The sequence below is a fragment of the Carassius gibelio genome, chromosome B22 (genome assembly GCF_023724105.1).
Source record: "Carassius gibelio isolate Cgi1373 ecotype wild population from Czech Republic chromosome B22, carGib1.2-hapl.c, whole genome shotgun sequence".
Classification (NCBI taxonomy): domain Eukaryota; kingdom Metazoa; phylum Chordata; class Actinopteri; order Cypriniformes; family Cyprinidae; genus Carassius; species Carassius gibelio.
In genome coordinates this window covers 38518522-38526371 of record NC_068417.1, presented here as the reverse complement: position 1 = coordinate 38526371, position 7850 = coordinate 38518522, and positions in this window count along the sequence as shown.

Here is a 7850-nt window from a genome sequence, read left to right as displayed (position 1 = left end):
AAACACTATTTCAGCATTACTGGACTCAGAAAGCTGTAAACTGACAATCTTGATCATTGAAGTCCTAACATAAGTTTTTGTGCATATAACTTCTAACACATTAAAAACTGTCTTACAGCATTGCAGAAAACATTGTATTTCATATGGCATAAGCATCTATCAGTTTGGCAAGATTTGCACTGAATACTGAATGAAACAGCTTTATCTAATAGAGAGAAAAGCTTTTGAGCAGATTTGGGCTTGATTTCACTTCATTTCAACAGAAACACTATTTCAGCATTACTGGACTCAGAAAGCTGTAAACTGACAATCTTGATCATTGAAGTCCTAACATAAGTTTTTGTGCATATAACTTCTAACACATTAAAAACTGTCTTACAGCATTGCAGAAAACATTGTACTTCATAAGGCATAAGCTTGTTTCAGTTTGGCAAGATTTGCACTGAATATTGAATGAAACAGCTTTCTCTAATAGAGAGAAAAGCTTTTGAGCAGATTTGGGCTTGATTTCACTTCATTTGAACAGAAACACTATTTCAACATTACTGGACTCAGAAAGCTGTAAACTGACAATCTTGATCATTGAAGTCCTAACATTAGTTTTTGTGCATATAACTTCTAACACATTAAAAACTGTCTTACAGCATTGCAGAAAACATTGTACTTCATAAGGCATAAGCTTGTTTCAGTTTGGCAAGATTTGCACTGAATACTGAATGAAACAGCTTTATCTAATAGAGAGAAAAGCTTTTGAGCAGATTTGGGCTTGATTTCACTTCATTTCAACAGAAACACTATTTCAGCATTACTGGACTCAGAAAGCTGTAAACTGACAATCTTGATCATTGAGGTCCTAACATAAGTTTTTGTGCATATTACTTCTAACACATTAAAAACTGTCTTACAGCATTGCAGAAAACATTGTACTTCATAAGACATAAGCTTGTTTCAGTTTGGCAAGATTTGCACTGAATACTGAATGAAACAGCTTTATCTAATAGAGAGACAAGCTTTTGAGCAGATTTGGGCTAGATTTCACTTCATTTGAACAGAAACACTATTTCAGCATTACTGGACTCAGAAAGCTGTAAACTGACAATCTTGATCATTGAAGTCCTAACATAAGTTTTTGTGCATATAACTTCTAACACATTAAAAACTGTCTTACAGCATTGCAGAAAACATTGTATTTCATATGGCATAAGCATCTATCAGTTTGGCAAGATTTGCACTGAATACTGAATGAAACCGCGTTCTCTAATAGAGAGAAAAGCTTTTGAGCAGATTTGGGCTTGATTTCACTTCATTTGAACAGAAACACTATTTCAGCATTACTGGACTCAGAAAGCTGTAAACTGACAATCTTGATCATTGAAGTCCTAACATAAGTTTTTGTGCATATAACTTCTAACACATTAAAAACTGTCTTACAGCATTGCAGAAAACATTGTACTTCATAAGACATAAGCTTGTTTCAGTTTGGCAAGATTTGCACTGAATACTGAATGAAACAGCTTTATCCAATAGAGAGAAAAGCTTTTGAGCAGATTTGGGCTTGATTTCACTTCATTTAAACAGAAACACTATTTCAGCATTACTGGACTAAGAAAGCTGTAAACTGACAATCTTGATCATTGAAGTCCTAACACATTAAAAACTGTCTTACAGCATTGCAGAAAACATTGTACTTCATAAGGCATAAGCTTGTTTCAGTTTGGCAAGATTTGCACTGAATATTGAATGAAACAGCTTTCTCTAATAGAGAGAAAAGCTTTTGAGCAGATTTGGGCTTGATTTCACTTCATTTGAACAGAAACACTATTTCAACATTTCTGGACTCAGAAAGCTGTAAACTGACAATCTTGATCATTGAAGTCCTAACATTAGTTTTTGTGCATATAACTTCTAACACATTAAAAACTGTCTTACAGCATTGCAGAAAACATTGTACTTCATAAGACATAAGCTTGTTTCAGTTTGGCAAGATTTGCACTGAATACTGAATGAAACAGCTTTATCTAATAGAGAGAAAAGTTTTTGAGCAGATTTGGGCTTGATTTCACTTCATTTGAACAGAAACACTATTTCAGCATTACTGGACTCAGAAAGCTGTAAACTGACAATCTTGATCATTGAAGTCCTAACATAAGTTTTTGTGCATATAACTTCTAACACATTAAAAACTGTCTTACAGCATTGCAGAAAACATTGTACTTCATAAGACATAAGCTTGTTTCAGTTTGGCAAGATTTGCACTGAATACTGAATGAAACAGCTTTATCTAATAGAGAGAAAAGCTTTTGAGCAGATTTGGGCTTGATTTCACTTCATTTCAACAGAAACACTATTTCAGCATTACTGGACTCAGAAAGCTGTAAACTGACAATCTTGATCATTGAAGTCCTAACATAAGTTTTTGTGCATATAACTTCTAACACATTAAAAACTGTCTTACAGCATTGCAGAAAACATTGTACTTCATAAGGCATAAGCTTGTTTCAGTTTGGCAAGATTTGCACTGAATATTGAATGAAACAGCTTTCTCTAATAGAGAGAAAAGCTTTTGAGCAGATTTGGGCTTGATTTCACTTCATTTGAACAGAAACACTATTTCAACATTACTGGACTCAGAAAGCTGTAAACTGACAATCTTGATCATTGAAGTCCTAACATTAGTTTTTGTGCATATAACTTCTAACACATTAAAAACTGTCTTACAGCATTGCAGAAAACATTTTATTTCATAAGACATAAGCATGTTTCAGTTTAGCAAGATTTGCACTGAATACTGAATGAAACAGCTTTCTCTAATAGAGAGAAAAGCTTTTGAGAAGATTTGGGCTTGATTTCACTTCATTTCAACAGAAACACTATTTCAGCATTACTGGACTCAGAAAGCTGTAAACTGACAATCTTGATCATTGAAGTCCTAACATAAGTTTTTGTGCATATAACTTCTAACACATTAAAAACTGTCTTACAGCATTGCAGAAAACATTGTACTTCATAAGACATAAGCTTGTTTCAGTTTGGCAAGATTTGCACTGAATACTGAATGAAACAGCTTTATCTAATAGAGAGAAAAGTTTTTGAGCAGATTTGGGCTTGATTTCACTTCATTTCAACAGAAACACTATTTCAGCATTACTGGACTCAGAAAGCTGTAAACTGACAATCTTGATCATTGAAGTCCTAACATAAGTTTTTGTGCATATAACTTCTAACACATTAAAAACTGTCTTACAGCATTGCAGAAAACATTGTACTTCATAAGACATAAGCTTGTTTCAGTTTGGCAAGATTTGCACTGAATACTGAATGAAACAGCTTTCTCTAATAGAGAGAAAAGCTTTTGAGCAGATTTGGGCTTGATTTCACTTCATTTCAACAGAAACACTATTTCAGCATTACTGGACTCAGAAAGCTGTAAACTGACAATCTTGATCATTGAAGTCCTAACATAAGTTTTTGTGCATATAACTTCTAACACATTAAAAACTGTCTTACAGCATTGCAGAAAACATTGTACTTCATAAGGCATAAGCTTGTTTCAGTTTGGCAAGATTTGCACTGAATATTGAATGAAACAGCTTTCTCTAATAGAGAGAAAAGCTTTTGAGCAGATTTGGGCTTGATTTCACTTCATTTGAACAGAAACACTATTTCAACATTACTGGACTCAGAAAGCTGTAAACTGACAATCTTGATCATTGCAGTCCTAACATTAGTTTTTGTGCATATAACTTCTAACACATTAAAAACTGTCTTACAGCATTGCAGAAAACATTGTACTTCATAAGGCATAAGCTTGTTTCAGTTTGGCAAGATTTGCACTGAATACTGAATGAAACAGCTTTATCTAATAGAGAGAAAAGCTTTTGAGCAGATTTGGGCTTGATTTCACTTCATTTCAACAGAAACACTATTTCAGCATTACTGGACTCAGAAATCTGTAAACTGACAATCTTGATCATTGAAGTCCTAACATTAGTTTTTGTGCATATAACTTCTAAAACATTAAAAACTGTCTTACAGCATTGCAGAAAACATTTTATTTCATAAGACATAAGCATGTTTCAGTTTAGCAAGATTTGCACTGAATACTGAATGAAACAGCTTTCTCTAATAGAGAGAAAAGCTTTTGAGCAGATTTGGGCTTGATTTCACTTCATTTGAACAGAAACACTATTTCAGCATTACTGGACTCAGAAAGCTGTAAACTGACAATCTTGATCATTGAAGTCCTAACATAAGTTTTTGTGTATATAACTTCTAACACATTAAAAACTGTCTTACAGCATTGCAGAAAACATTGTACTTCATAAGGCATAAGCTTGTTTCAGTTTGGCAAGATTTGCACTGAATACTGAATGAAACAGCTTTATCTAATAGAGAGAAAAGCTTTTGAGAAGATTTGGGCTTGATTTCACTTCATTTCAACAGAAACACTATTTCAGCATTACTGGACTCAGAAAGCTGTTAACTGACAATCTTGATCATTGAAGTCCTAACATAAGTTTTTGTGCATATAACTTCTAACACATTAAAAACTGTCTTACAGCATTGCAGAAAACATTGTATTTCATATGGCATAAGCATCTATCAGTTTGGCAAGATTTGCACTGAATACTGAATGAAACCGCATTCTCTAATAGAGAGAAAAGCTTTTGAGCAGATTTGGGCTTGATTTCACTTCATTTTAACAGAAACACTATTTCAGCATTACTGGACTCAGAAAGCTGTAAACTGACAATCTTGATCATTGAAGTCCTAACATAAGTTTTTGTGCATATAACTTCTAACACATTAAAAACTGTCTTACAGCATTGCAGAAAACATTGTACTTCATAAGACATAAGCTTGTTTCAGTTTGGCAAGATTTGCACTGAATACTGAATGAAACAGCTTTATCCAATAGAGAGAAAAGCTTTTGAGCAGATTTGGGCTTGATTTCACTTCATTTAAACAGAAACACTATTTCAGCATTACTGGACTCAGAAAGCTGTAAACTGACAATCTTGATCATTGAAGTCCTAACACATTAAAAACTGTCTTACAGCATTGCAGAAAACATTGTACTTCATAAGACATAAGCTTGTTTCAGTTTGGCAAGATTTGCACTGAATATTGAATGAAACAGCTTTCTCTAATAGAGAGAAAAGCTTTTGAGCAGATTTGGGCTTGATTTCACTTCATTTGTACAGAAACACTGTTTCAACATTACTGGACTCAGAAAGCTGTAAACTGACAATCTTGATCATTGCAGTCCTAACATTAGTTTTTGTGCATATAACTTCTAACACATTAAAAACTGTCTTACAGCATTGCAGAAAACATTGTACTTCATAAGGCATAAGCTTGTTTCAGTTTGGCAAGATTTGCACTGAATACTGAATGAAACAGCTTTATCTAATAGAGAGAAAAGCTTTTGAGCAGATTTGGGCTTGATTTCACTTCATTTGAACAGAAACACTATTTCAACATTACTGGACTCAGAAAGCTGTAAACTGACAATCTTGATCATTGCAGTCCTAACATTAGTTTTTGTGCATATAACTTCTAACACATTAAAAACTGTCTTACAGCATTGCAGAAAACATTGTACTTCATAAGGCATAAGCTTGTTTCAGTTTGGCAAGATTTGCACTGAATACTGAATGAAACAGCTTTATCTAATAGAGAGAAAAGCTTTTGAGCAGATTTGGGCTTAATTTCACTTCATTTCAACAGAAACACTATTTCAGCATTACTGGACTCAGAAAGCTGTAAACTGACAATCTTGATCATTGAAGTACTAACATTAGTTTTTGTGCATATAACTTCTAACACATTAAAAACTGTATTACAGCATTGCAGAAAACATTTTATTTCATAAGACATAAGCATGTTTCAGTTTAGCAAGATTTGCACTGAATACTGAATGAAACAGCTTTCTCTAATAGAGAGAAAAGCTTTTGAGCAGATTTGGGCTTGATTTCACTTCATTTGAACAGAAACACTATTTCAGCATTACTGGACTCAGAAAGCTGTAAACTGACAATCTTGATCATTGAAGTCCTAACATAAGTTTTTGTGTATATAACTTCTAACACATTAAAAACTGTCTTACAGCATTGCAGAAAACATTGTACTTCATAAGGCATAAGCTTGTTTCAGTTTGGCAAGATTTGCACTGAATACTGAATGAAACAGCTTTATCTAATAGAGAGAAAAGCTTTTGAGAAGATTTGGGCTTGATTTCACTTCATTTCAACAGAAACACTATTTCAGCATTACTGGACTCAGAAAGCTGTAAACTGACAATCTTGATCATTGAAGTCCTAACATAAGTTTTTGTGCATATAACTTCTAACACATTAAAAACTGTCTTACAGCATTGCAGAAAACATTGTACTTCATAAGACATAAGCTTGTTTCAGTTTGGCAAGATTTGCACTGAATACTGAATGAAACAGCTTTATCTAATAGAGAGAAAAGCTTTTGAGCAGATTTGGGCTTGATTTCACTTCATTTCAACAGAAACACTATTTCAGCATTACTGGACTCAGAAAGCTGTAAACTGACAATCTTGATCATTGAAGTCCTAACATAAGTTTTTGTGCATATAACTTCTAACACATTAAAAACTGTCTTACAGCATTGCAGAAAACATTGTACTTCATAAGACATAAGCTTGTTTCAGTTTGGCAAGATTTGCACTGAATACTGAATGAAACAGCTTTATCTAATAGAGAGAAAAGCTTTTGAGCAGATTTGGGCTTGATTTCACTTCATTTCAACAGAAACACTATTTCAGCATTACTGGACTCAGAAAGCTGTAAACTGACAATCTTGATCATTGAAGTCCTAACATAAGTTTTTGTGCATATAACTTTTAACACATTAAAAACTGTCTTACAGCATTGCAGAAAACATTGTACTTCATAAGGCATAAGCTTGTTTCAGTTTGGCAAGATTTGCACTGAATATTGAATGAAACAGCTTTCTCTAATAGAGAGAAAAGCTTTTGAGCAGATTTGGGCTTGATTTCACTTCATTTGAACAGAAACACTATTTCAACATTACTGGACTCAGAAAGCTGTAAACTGACAATCTTGATCATTGCAGTCCTAACATTAGTTTTTGTGCATATAACTTCTAACACATTAAAAACTGTCTTACAGCATTGCAGAAAACATTGTACTTCATAAGGCATAAGCTTGTTTCAGTTTGGCAAGATTTGCACTGAATACTGAATGAAACAGCTTTATCTAATAGAGAGAAAAGCTTTTGAGCAGATTTGGGCTTGATTTCACTTCATTTCAACAGAAACACTATTTCAGCATTACTGGACTCAGAAAGCTGTAAACTGACAATCTTGATCATTGAAGTCCTAACATAAGTTTTTGTGCATATAACTTCTAACACATTAAAAACTGTCTTACAGCATTGCAGAAAACATTGTACTTCATAAGACATAAGCTTGTTTCAGTTTGGCAAGATTTGCACTGAATACTGAATGAAACCGCTTTATCTAATAGAGAGAAAAGCTTTTGAGCAGATTTGGGCTTGATTTCACTTCATTTCAACAGAAACACTATTTCAGCATTACTGGACTCAGAAAGCTGTAAACTGACAATCTTGATCATTGAAGTCCTAACATAAGTTTTTGTGCATATAACTTCTAACACATTAAAAACTGTCTTACAGCATTGCAGAAAACATTGTACTTCATAAGGCATAAGCTTGTTTCAGTTTGGCAAGATTTGCACTGAATATTGAATGAAACAGCTTTCTCTAATAGAGAGAAAAGCTTTTGAGCAGATTTGGGCTTGATTTCACTTCATTTGAACAGAAACACTATTTCAACA